Source organism: Mustela lutreola, chromosome 4, assembly GCF_030435805.1.
Source record: "Mustela lutreola isolate mMusLut2 chromosome 4, mMusLut2.pri, whole genome shotgun sequence".
Classification (NCBI taxonomy): Eukaryota; Metazoa; Chordata; class Mammalia; order Carnivora; family Mustelidae; genus Mustela; species Mustela lutreola.
The window spans coordinates 129453853-129467247 of NC_081293.1; the positions used below are offsets into that span (position 1 = coordinate 129453853).

The window sequence follows — 13395 nt, forward strand, 5'->3', positions numbered from 1 at the left end:
TCCCCCTCAGTTCGTGTTTCAGCTATTAATTAAAACTTCCAATTTGCATAGCACACAATGTAATGATCTTATTGTGTTGAGAGTATTACTGCTAGAAGACTTGGACTTGAACTCATAATTAATCTTTCTCCGTTTCTCCTAGAAAAACATATGGTATTTATGTAGCATCACTTCAGCATTTAACTGTGGAATCATGAAATGTAACCATGATAATTAACATCCCAATTTTCACAGATGGATCTGAGAACATGTAATTTATAAGATACAAATGACATTGGTGGAGACTTATTGAGAAGAGTAGCTGTTGGTATTGTGAATGTATTAGGATCCCATTTTGTAATTACCACACTACTTTTTTAAAAATTTGAAATAGGTTCCATGTTTTTTTAAAAATATATAATAGAATGCATATTTGCAACATTTTTATCTTGCTAATGTCTGCCTGTGTCTGTTTATCATTTGAAAATTGTTGTCTTATGAAGAAGCCATTTATCTTCTCTATTTACATATAAATGATAGATACATTTGAATAATATGGTAATGTGGCTACAAGGACAGCTAGAGCTGAGCAGTTGAATATATTACATGCTACCAAGAATGGATGCAGATTCACACATCAATGCAAATATAATTTCTTTTGTTTAATCGGTGATTTTGGAGTCAATAATGTATTCAGTTGACTTAGAATTGGAATTTTTGCTTCATATTTTCCAGTAGGTATTTTGCAATATTGCAATTAAATCTAGATTTTTCTTAGTATACTTGACTTAACTTTTATGTTTTGTAGAAGAAAAGATTTGAAAAAAAGATTTCAAAAATGTATTTATTCCCTCCTCCAAAATTAAATGGTTAATCTAAGAAGAAAAAGAGTTTGGCCTCTAAAATCAGTAACGTGAATAGAGAAACTAACAGAAATAATATGAAAATATGTCCTTCAGGTCTTAAAAGAAACCTATATTTGTGAGGCTGGAATTATTTGATGATTTTTATATTCTGTGGAAGCAGCCACATGAAGGAAATTCACTGTCCTGAAATATTTGCTAATTGATTAAGACTGACTTTTAAACATGTCCTGTGATATTTGCTAACTGATTAAAACTGACTGTTAAACAATCACTCTTCTTTGTGTGAGTGCAATTTTCCCTGGTTCCAAGTCTTGTGGAGCCATCCCAGGTCAATCAGCCACATAATAGTGTGGACCTCTGCAGTACTTTTCTGGCAACATTTTATTCCCTGCTTCTCTGGGGGAGTTAAGACAGAGCTTAACTTGTTCTCAGAGAATGAGGTGAACTGACATCATTCGTGCTTTAGAACTGGCCTGCCTTGCCTTTCCTTGGGTCCCCCACTCTGTCTTTATTTCCTCACCTCCCCCATTGTTCCTGCCTCCCTCTTTTCCGTCTAACTCTTGTCTTTTTCTAGTCTTTTCATGTTCTGTTCTTCAGCTCTACAGCTTAACGTTTGTTTGGGTTTTGCTTAAGTGAAATCTTTGAATGGATCTCTGAAATCAGAGTTGGGGTGGGGGCTATAGAAATAGCTTATAGGAATCTTCCCAGTTAGAGCTGGGGAGGTGTAGACTCCTTGGCAGCATTAATGTGACTATGTGCCAATTGCCCAGTATAGAAAATACTCCTTAGAATATTTCCTAACGTTTTTATTCTTTTATACTGCTTTTCATTGCTTGTTTATACATCTACTGATATCTCAAGAAAGATTAAGGCTCCGGCATTTTTGGATGGATTAATCAGATTGCTTTCCTCACAGTATCTAGCGGAAATTACTTGGCTCTTTTCTTGTATATTTCACAGCAATGGAAAGACAGTAATAATTTCAAAGCATGAAATGCCTTGGAAATTAGAGCAGATCTAGGGGAAGGACATAGGATAGGAAACCAGAGGTCACTCTGGGCTTGGGATGATGAGTGATGGATGAGAAAAGGAGGTAAAGGAATATTTAAGACAAAGATGACCACAATGCTGTGCTCAGCACTCTGCTTGGGTCTTTACATTCATTATCATTTTTGATGTTCTCAAGAGCCTCCTGGAACTATGAATATCACTTTACAAAGGAAAAGAAAACTAAGTATTAGAGAGATTAGGTGCTTTTCCAGGATCTTGTAGCAAGTATGATGGACTCAGGCCCATCGTACTCTGATTCCCAATTATAATGTTATATCTCCTGCTTGTTTTTACAACTGTAGTTAGATTGAGCTTTTGGTCAGAAGAGGAAAAGGAAATTTTCTTCTTTTTTTTTGCACCACCCTCCCTTTTTCTGCTCTTAAGATCCTGAATGCAGTTAAATCCTGAATACAGGATTTGTTGTTTAAATAAATTTTTGGACTGGTCAAAAGCCTTATCACATAAGATTTTATTTTAATTATGAAATGTTTTTAAAGTTTCCAAAAAAGTAAACTTAAAATTACAATATTGTCCCTTATATCACTGGGATCTACTTACACACACACACACACACACACACACACACACAGGACCTTGTTATTTAGCAAGCCCTAAAATCAGTAGCAAACATTTTAATGTGCAGTTTTCTAAACTTAGTGATAATATTGCCAAATTTTAAAATTGTTAACATCAGAGTTATTTTCTAAAAGAGGTTGGTTTTATATTCCATGTAATTAATAGTACCCTTTTTTTGAGGAAGGGGGGAATGAATATAACTAAACAAGTGTAAGACCAGGGCACCTGGGTAGCTCAGTTGGCTAAGCATCTGTCTTCAGCTCAGGTCATGATCCCAAGGTCTTGAAATTGAGTCCCACATTGTATTCCCTGCTCAGCAGGGAGTCTGTTTCTCCCTCTGCCTCTGCCCCTTCCCCTGTTCCTGCTGTCTCTCTCTCTCTCAAATAAAATCTTTAAAAATCAGTAAAATAAAATAAAAAGTGTAAGAAAAATCCAAACACCATGCCCATTGAAACCGTAGCTTTATGGGACACCTGGGTGGCTCAGTGGGTTAAACCCTCTGCCTTCGGCTCAGGTCATGATCCCAGGGTCCCAGGATCAAGCCGCCTCATTTGGGCGCTCTGCTCATTGGGGAGCCTGCTTTCTTCTCTTTCTCTTTCTGCCTGCCTCTTTGCCTACTTGTGATCTCTACCTGTCAAATAAATAAATAAAATCTTAAAAAATAAATAAATAAGAAAAGAAACCCCAAATATGAAAGAAAAGTAAAATAACTTAAGATTCACTAGGTACTATTGGATTTTTTTCTTTGGATTTTAGTTAAGTGTTCAAGGTTTTTTTAAGGATCATGTGTAATTTGAGTTCCACAAAGTGAAATAGTCTTATTCATTTTATTTATTTATTTTTTAATTTAAATTTTGAGAGTTAACATACAGTAACATTCTTATTTATGATAGTGTACCTACTGTATAAATATATTTCTGTTCTTTGCTTTAAAAGAGAATCTGAAGCCCAGCTGCTTTGTGTTATTCCCACGAATGACCTTCTAGGTTACACAAAAGCCTTGGGAACCCCAGAATAATGAAATAAGTGCTGTGGAAGAGCACTTGTAGAAATGACTTTGGAGGTCATTATTAAAACCCTTCAGTGGGGGCGCCTGGATGGCTCAGTGGGCTAAAGCCTCTGCCTTCAGCTTGGGTCATGATCCCAGGTTCTGGGATCCAGCCCCACATCGGGCTCTCTGCTCAGCAGGGAGCCTGCTTCCTCCTCTCTCTCTGCCTGCCTCTCTGCCTACTTGTGATCTGTCAAATAAATAAATTGAAAAAAATCTTAAAAAAAGAAAAATAAAACCCTTCAGTGGATAATAAGATACTGCTAATATAGGCTGTCTCTTAAGTACTGTGGAAAGCTCCTAAAATGTCTGCAATTTAGATTCTTATGCACTGTCAAAGTATGTAGATACAACCCACGAGCTGCAGGACTGGGGGCCCACTGGAAAACATGCTGCTCAGTTTGCTCAAGGCTTCCAGAGCCCTTTTGAGTACTGTCTTCCTGTCATTGTTGTCCAAGGTCAAGGAGCATTTTTAACCAATTTCAATTAGCTTGAAAGGTATATCTGGTTTCCCCGTGGTTTAAGACATTGTTAGAGCTACCCTTTTCCCTACTTGGGTTCAAGTGTTGGCAGAGAAATACTATAGAAAATAGTGAAAGTGCTAACAGGTTTTTTGTTTTTTTTTGTACTTAAATAGAAAGTTAAGCACTTTAGTGTTTTTTCTTTTTCTTTTCTTTTTCGGCCAAAGACAAATAAGGGCCACATTAACCTACTTAACATCATGCTGAAAAATTTAAAACAGATTCCGTAAGTGGCAATAAGAATATAGTACATGTGATTACATAAATATATATTACCATTAAAGCACATAATTATTCTGTTATGCTTTTTATTATATGAGATCACAGTATGTGTAGCAGAACTCTTTATTTCACATTTAGTTATTATGTATAAGAAAAAAAAGCAAACTTATAGCTAGGCATGATATTCACTGGAGCAGTCCTTTATTTCTTCTGCTGTGGGGAAAACTAGTAAAATAGTCAAATTAATGTGCAACATTATGTAAAAAAAAAAAAAATCGGCATTACATATGAAAAAAGCTATGTCTCCAAAAATCATGTAAAGTGATTTATGAATTACCAAAATTCACATAAGTACTGTTGTTTTTTTTTTTTTAAGATTTTACTTATTTATTTGAGAAGAAGAACATGAGCAGAGTGAGGGGCAAAGGAAGAAGCTGCCTCCTGCTGAGCAGGGAACTTCATGTGGGGTTCGACCCCAGGACTTGACTTCTGTGCCAAGATCCTTATTATCCTCTCTCACCCTATAGAAGGCTGGTGTTAGGATGAAGACCCATCTTCAGAGTTTTGTCTGATGGTCTGAGGTGTGTGTGATGTTCAAATATGGGGCTGGCAGCTGAAAGTTATGTTCTTTTTTTTCTCCCTACCACACAATTTACCTCATTATTTGGTTTCTCTGCCTCATACATTTTGATTTCTGAATCTATGAGGAATGCTTTAATTTGCATGATTTTAAGCCACATCTGTTCTCAAAAACTGTAGCTCTCCATCAGTATTCTGGTTTCCAGATTAAACCCTCCTGGGGCAATGGAACATTTTTCTGCTTCCTGTGAGATAAGATACATGTGCACATGGGCAGGCATGTACAGCTGTAAGTGGGGGCGATCAGGGGCAACCTCGCCGAGGAGGTAAGAGGTATTTAGGTAAAAAATCTGAGGGAGGTGAAGGAGAAAACACACATATATATGAGGCATGTAGTTGGATTCAGGATGTATTTTCAAGACTGAGCTGATAGTATTTGTTGTGGGATTTGAGAGATGATGAGGAGTCAGGGATGACCCCAAGGATGTGGACTTAAGTGACTGTGGTGGTGGAGCTGCTGTGAGGGAAGATGGGTCAGGCTGTGGGAGGAGCAGAGTGGGGAAGATGTGACTCAGGTTTAATTGGGTTAAAGTTGACATGCGCAGTGTATGTGCAAATGGACGTGTCAGAAGGCAATTGGATGCGTGAGTCTAGAATTTAGGAAAGAGATCCAGGGTAGACATTTGGAAGTTGTCTGGGTTATAGATGTTATTTGACAAGGGGATTGTTTGGGATCACCAAGGGTGGCAGTTGTTACATTGGTGGCCCTAAATGAGCCATGACTTTGTATAATCACCCCTTCATCTAGGCTGGGCTTGTGGTTGCTCCAGCCAGTAGAGCACCATGGTGGAAGTGACACTGCCAGTTGTGGTCCTGACTGCTGCTTTTTTGCACTCTTGAGCATCCTGACTGGCTGTGTTAGAATTCTGGTTAACTTGCTAAAGAGGCCATGTGGTGAGGGAGAGGCCGTAGAGGACATGGAAGGGAACAGAGGACCTGGAACACAGTGTAAAGAGTCAATGAACACCAAAAATGGAAGGGAATTTTATGGCCTGACCACTGGGGCATTCCACCATCAAGGGTCCTGGTGATGAGGAACTATCAACGAAGGATACTGAAAAGAAAACACTAGTAAGAAAGAAACTGTTGCATCTGATACTGAGAGCAAGAGCCAAGCAGCTGCCTCTCCAGTGCCCGGCAGAGTGGCTGGCACATAGTAGGTGCTTAGCAAAAATGTTTTATGGGGGTGAGTGAGTGAAATTTGAAGCAAGAAGAACAAGAGATTATAATAGTGTCCTCACTAAAGGCAAATAACTGAGAGAAAGCGAAACTGCTCAGTCACGTTTCAAATTTTTTTTTCTCTTTCTTTATCTATTCATCTGCATTCCATCTTTAGTTTCCATTGACAGTCTTTATTTTTTTTTTTTCTCTCAGAGCAAATATTCTTCCAAGTGGCAGCTGCAGAGCAGATCTGCCTGCACAGCGGTTAGGGCAGGCCTCAGACAACGGGCCCATTGGAAACCACCTCGCTGGGCCGGAGGGCTCAAGGGGCTTCGCCACTCCAACTAAACGTACCAGTCAGAGTTCTCTCTGGCCAGCAGCAGAAATTCTCTTTGGCTGAATTAAACAGACAGGTTTACTGAGAGGCTATCATGTGGCTGACAGACCTGCTGGGAAGAATTTAAAAACCGCAGGAACGGTGTAAAGCTGAATAAGCAGACCAGAGCCGAAATCATGCCACAGAACCGGCCATGAAGCACCCCGCTGCCACCAGGAGTGTCGGCTCCAGATACTGTCCCTTTCCTCACTGTCCCGACTGCCCCAGTGACTGGAGGTTATTATCTCTGCTCTTGAAGTCAGAATAGTGTCCACATTTCTCCCTGCTTCTTCGGGTTGTTTTAGCTCCTACTGTAGAGTTAGGGTTGGTCCCGTGTGCGAGGTGACACTAGGCGTGTGCCCATGGTTTGACTGCGCAGACCCCCGCGCAGACCCCTGAGAGAGGGGCTTTTGGCTTTTGCAACAGCAGCGGGGCCTTGCCTTCCACCAAAATGCATCAAGCAGGGGATTTTCACAACACAAGGAATATAGTCAGATTTAGAACACGCTTTGCTCAGCTCCCTGCCCTTCCCAATCCCCTTTCCCCAAAAACACTTAAGAATACCTGCTGGAATGAGTTCATTTGTATAGTCCCAGGTAAATGACATCTGAAATGTGAAAAGAATTGCCCGTGGTATATTCATAGAACTATTGTTTGTAATCTTTAAAAAATCAAGAAGGAAGGTGAGCAGAAGAAATCCTGGTTTTTAAATAAAGGTGGTGGGAAACAAACCTGGGTCTATAGACAAACACATGATAGAATGTTAGTGAAATTCAAAACTAGATCTTTGGACATTGAAGTCTCCTAATCTTCATTCCCTTTTAGTAAGTAACAACGTTGGTTCTGGATTTCAGCAAAGCTTATGACAGGGACTCTTATGACATTTCTTAGAATAAAATTGAAATCCAGTTGTCATAAGATTATTATTCCTTCAGTTTATTGTTGGATGAACAACTTCACCCAAAGTATATTGATTAATGAATTGACATCAGGATGGACAAAAGTTTATCAGGGTATGCTGGAGGGCATTGTCTTTGACCTTGTCCTGTTTGATATTTTTATTAATGACTTAGATGAAGCCATGGTGATGATGTGGTTGGCCTATTTGTGTGTGTTATAGCTGGGAGCTGTAATTAACACTTGGGGTGCTGGAATCAAGGCTAGAAAGAATCTGATTGAAATGAAGAGTGGAAACTACAGGGTGAATTGCTGTGGGACAAATAAAACAATGTGGTTAAGGAAAAGAAAAAAAAGCAAGCCGAAGCTCATAAGGAAAAACAGGGTGGGGGAAAGTTAACTTCAAAATGAAGTCAATTTCACATGAAAAAGACTAGTAATTTCTCCGGTTCAGAGAACTGAAGCGAACAAGAGGATGCACCTAGGATGGCAAGAGGTCTGTGAACCAGGTATAACATGGAACCAGTGACTTATTCAGGAGGATTAGATAAAGTAGAGAGTAGAGAAAAGATAATGTGTGTATTCCAGACAGGATGAGAAAGCCAAGTGTGGGAGTTCTGGGGAGGCTAATTTTGGCTTAATCCTGGGAAAGATACTCAAATGTTTTGTGTTACTTAAAAATTAAATACAGTGTATGAAGTGTAATGAGCATCTTATCACTAAAGTATTCAAGTAGAACCTAGGTTGATCCACATCAGAAATACTGTAGGGTGGGTTCCTGACCTGTACTCTATGCAGGGGATTGAAATACATAACTTAGTATGTTATTTCATGTTGTCTCCACCAAAACCATGAAGTTGGTAGAAGTTTCCTCCATTTTGCAGATGGGGAAATTCATGCCAAGATGTCAGATACTCCTTGTATGCCTTTCCCAGTGGCTGCATAGTATCATTTCCTGTGTCCAGTGTGAACCCAGGAGACTCCACCTTTGCATAGTAAAGGGCAGATGAAGGTTTTGCAACTGTTAGGTGGGCTCATTTCACTTGGCATGACTTTTAGAAGCAGAAACACAACTTGTTATGGTCATTCAATTAATGATTCATTCATTCATTCATTCATTCATTTATTCATTCATTTGTTTTTCTCCTCCAACATATGGAACTGTCTTCCAGGGATTATCTTTGAGCCCTAGAGATACAAATATATATCCTTTCTTTTAAAGAGGTTTGAAGTCTTACAGAGGACCGTGATCTTAGGCTAGATAGTGTCCATGTGCCATTTGGGTTATAAGCTGTCACAGATCTTCCTGTGCAATGCATGGAGCTAAAAAACAATTGTGTTTAAGTGAAAACAATCCAGTTTGACTCCTGCAAAAATTTCTTTATGGAAGAACTTCAAGAATGTTTTTGTTTCATGTATGGAGAACTAGTTATGCAGTGTCATAGTGTGATCCTATATTCTGAAGGGGGCTGGGCTGTCATTCAGATCCGAGTACCAAACATGAACAGATGTAAGCATTGTGGATGACTGAATGTGCAGGAGGCGTAAATAGAATTCTGAAGCATAAGGAGAGACTAAAGAGAAGCAAGCTTGCTTTCAATCAGTGCTCTGTTATAAACTTCTCATTTTGTCTAATTGGTAGGACAAAGTCAATTAATTTCATTTCTGTCCTTTACCCGAATGGCTTCTCATCCAACAAGGAAACCCGGTCTCTTTTAGTCATTTCCACTGTATTTGTTCACTTACTATTTTGGGTGCTGGGATTTTAGTTTATTTTTTCTGTTTACCTCATACCTATCTTCTCTGTGTCCTAGTTTTATTTCATGTAGTTGCCCCCTTATTAGGAAGTCCTAATCATAGTTCAGCATTTTAATTTGCATGATTTAGGATAGAAGTGTATCCGGTCTCCAACTGTTGCTATAGTAAACCCCTGATTATCCACAAAAACACAGTTTTGAGTCTCATCTAGACTGCTTTAATGAGAACACACTCTCTCTCTATGGGCTTTTTAATTTTTTAATTGTTTTTCTTTAATTTTGAATTTCATCACTTAAGCTATAGGCATCTAATGGGGAAACTGGAATAATGGGTGATATTTGAAGAAAGCACACTGAAGAAGACTTTATTGGTAGAAGCAGATCATAGGGAAGGTAAGAACAGAAATAAAAGAAGAATTCCCGTAGAAAGGAAAGCACATACTTTGCATATTCTTTGGATATTTTTCCCCCCACGGGAATTATTTCCATACATCTTAAGAAAACAGTAATCTTGGGAAATCTGAGCATGTTTCATGGGATAGGTGGAGGTCATAGAGTGATGCATTGAATGTAATAAGACTGACAATGATCAACTTGGTGCTGTCTGATGAAAGTACCCAAGATCAGGAGAAGAGCATCAATAATTCCAATTATGTTCGCATTATGTTTGATTAGCCCATGAAGTAATTGAAGAAAAAAAATCATTAGCAGACTTATCTCTAAGTGAGAAAGAAAGTATGCATCATTATTTGTCATACAAAATGGGTTGTCTGCAACTTCTCACCAGTTTTCAGAATCACTAACTTGATAAATACGTTGCAATATAATGGATTTTCTTTCCTTTTATTGTTGTTAGTTGCTGTTACTATTTCGTGCATTTTAGGAACAATTCAATTAATTTCATATAATGTTTTAATCTAATACGTGTTTTGTGCTTTGGTAAAGGGATGTTAGACCGGCTCCAGTTTTAAATCATTCATTCTTATTGATATGATTGTTGTATTTATTTGAGTTATGTATCATATGCATATAAAGAGTCGAGTAGTTTCATGGTTTGCTGTGAAAAACAGTTTTTTACTTTTTCAGTCTTTTAGATGATTCTTTTGGATTTTCCTCTGAAAATCTAACAAGACTTTCTTTATTACCACCTTTTGTCACCTTTTGGCAGCATCCATTGACTCCTGCAGTGGAAAACATGAATTTAGTAGGGTTGTTTTTAGTTTCTCATTATTTTGAAATTTTTAACAGGTGAACGCCTCCTATCCTGCTGTCCTCCGTTCTCTCTTCCTTTCATTGTAGGTGTATGTAATTTTAATTAGATCAGAAATTCATTTTTTACATTATTAGGTCATATAAATCTTGTTTGTAGCTGAGGCACGTAGTATACTGTGATCACTTTCCTCTTCAGTTCAACTTTTGGTTTCCCTGAAATTAATAATAATTTTCCATTTTTCATTTCTACCATTGATTTAAGGCCTTCTCAGACCTCTGCCTGGTGCATCTCCCTTTACTGACTTCCTGTAATGCCCTTCTGCTCTCTCCTGGGGTGAAGCTTTTTATTCCTCCATCTCATGTTATTTTATTTTGGGGGAACACAGTTTCTAGTATCTTCCTGGGATTTTAAAAAAAGATTTTATTTATTTACTTGACAGACGGCGATGACAAGTAGGCAGAGAGGCAGGCAGAGAGAGAGGGGGAAGCAGGCTCCTCACCGAGCAGAGAGCCCGATGCGGGGCTCGATTCCAGGACCCTGGGATCATGCCCTGAGCTGAAGGCAGAGGCTTTAACCCTCTGAGCCACCCAGGCGCCCCTGGGTTTTGTTTTTTGTTTGTTTGTTTGTTTGTTTTTTGAGATGTCCATTTCTGAAAATATCTTTATTCTGTGCTCATGCTTGATTGACATTTTGACTAGACACAGAATTCCTGGTTGGAAATAATTTTGTTAGAATTTCAATAGGATTATTCCATTGTTGTCTAGTTTCCATTGTCTCTGTTAAAATAGCTTTCTTTATTTCTAGTCTTCTGAAGTTTCATGATGAAGCAAAAAATGTCAGATTTATTTTCATTTGTACCTTTTCAATCTGGACACTCCTGTCTTTACATTCTTCTTCTTCTTTTTAACAGTTTAATCACAATGCAATTCCCATAACAGAATCCTACTTTCTACTTCAAGTATCTACTTCAGTTATTTTTAGTATATTCACAGAATTTTTGGAACCATCATTACTATCTAATTTTAGAAAATTAAGTTGCTCTAACCAGAAGCCCCCTACCCATTAGCAGTCACTTTGAATTCTCTACCTTTTTCAATCCCTGGGGAACACTAATGTACTTTATGTCTCTGTGGTTTTCCTGGACATTCCTTATAAATGGAATCATCACTCTGTGATGATTTTTGTGTGACAGGCTTCTTTCCCCTTGCATCATGTGTTGTAGCAGTACTTTTTTTTGTTTTGTTTTAATAATACTCCACAGTGTAGATGGATGTACCACATCAGTCATCCAATGACTCTATCTTTAAGTGTTTGAAAGACTGTCAAACTGTTTTTCAAAGTGGATGCTCCCTTTTACCATCTAACCAGCAGGATTTGGGGGTTCCAGTTTTCCATACCCTCAGCAATACTTTTTGTCTGTCATTTTTATTACAATGTTTGATGGTTTCTTATTTCATTCTTTGAATTTCCCTCCCACCTAAGCATGTTGAGCATTTGTTAGTGCACATATGTCCTTCTGTTTCAAGAAATGATCTTGGGGCACCTGGGTGGCTCAGTCAGTTAAGCATCTGCCTTTGGCTCAGTTCGTAATCTCAGGGTCCTGGGATCGAGCCCCACATTGGGCTCTCTGCTCAGTGGGCAGCCTGCTTCTCCTTCACCCTCTGCCTGCTGCTTCCCCTGCTTGTGTGCTCACACTCTCTTTCTCACTCTCTCTCTGTCAAATAAATAAAATCTTAAAAAAAAAAATAAAAAGAAATGATCTTACATTATTTTGTTATGATTTCCTTCCTTTGTTGTCTTGTTTTTCTTTGGATCTTTTATTATTTAAATGTAGATCCTCCTGTATTGCTTTTCTAATTTTTTTTTTTTTTTTGAGATTTGATTTATTTATTTGATACAGAGAGAGAGACAGTGAGGAAGGGAACACAAGTAGGGGGAGTGGGAGAGGGAGAAGCAGGCTCCTGCTAAGCAAGGAGCCGGATGTGGGGCTCGATCCAAGGACTCTGGGATCACGATCGGAGCCAAAGGCAGATGCTTGATGACTGAGCCACCCAGGCACCCCTTCTTGTCTTTTCTTTCCTATTTTTCTAATTATTTTTCCTTTAGTCCCAGCCTTAAGGGACATTTTCTCAATTTGGTTGTTTCTCCTCTGATGTTGAGGGTTTTACATTTTAATATTATTTCTGAGATACCTTTTTGTTCTCAGAATATTCCATTTTATAATACCTTTATCTTGTTTCAAGGTTGCAGTATCTTTTCTTACCTCCTGAAATATTAATAATAGTCTTTTTTAAAGTTTTCCTAACAGTATTTTCTGTTTCTACCAAGCTGTTACTGTTTTTCTTTTAGTTTGTTCTGGTCTCTGGCTGAAATACTCGAAGTGTTGGTTCAGTATCTGCAGATTCTTGGCTTGTGGTACTACTTAGAGATGAGGGCCTCAAAATGTGTGCAGCTGGCCCACCATTCGTTCACTGTAGGGACCAACCAAGCCATTTTGCTGAGAAATCCTTGATACTGGTACCCATCTTTCCCTGCAATGCCTAAAGATTCCCAGTGAAGGTTCTTCTGAACTCCTGCCTGGAGGATAGAGGCTAAGCTGCCTTGTTCTGGACACAGAATTGGGTATAGGACCCCCTGTAAGTATCCTGTTTCAGGATGGTATCCCTGTTCCTAACTGGTTGAGCGTTCTAGTCAGATGCCCTGTTTTACCCACTCTAGGTTTGAGACTGGGGCACTTATATATGTAAGTGGAGCGGGAAACAGGAAGATCTAAAGATTAAATAACTACTAAAAAGACTTTCAACCAACCACTCTCTCACGCTCTAGACTGCCACATCCAGACCCGTTCATTCCCATATCCTATGTCACCAATCCTGAACCTCTTGGTTGTTCTTTTTTTAAATATGGCCGCTTCTAGGCTTTCCCCTCTGCAGGTTCATAAATAATCTGTTTGTTTGTTTGTTTGTGTTTTGCTGTGCTAAATGTGCTACCATCTGTTTTAGAGCTTCTAAAATTTGGTATGGGATTCAAGAGGGTGCGAAATAGATGTATCTGTTCAGTTTTCCATCTTTACCTTGGAATCTTATCAAT

General features: G+C 38.7%; 1 protein-coding gene across 5 annotated transcripts in view; it reads left to right on the forward strand.

Annotated features, from left to right (window-relative positions):
- Positions 1-13395, forward strand: part of CDK14 (cyclin dependent kinase 14) — a 732611-nt gene that overhangs the window by 398408 nt on the left and 320808 nt on the right. The gene's annotated exons all lie outside the window — the stretch shown is intronic.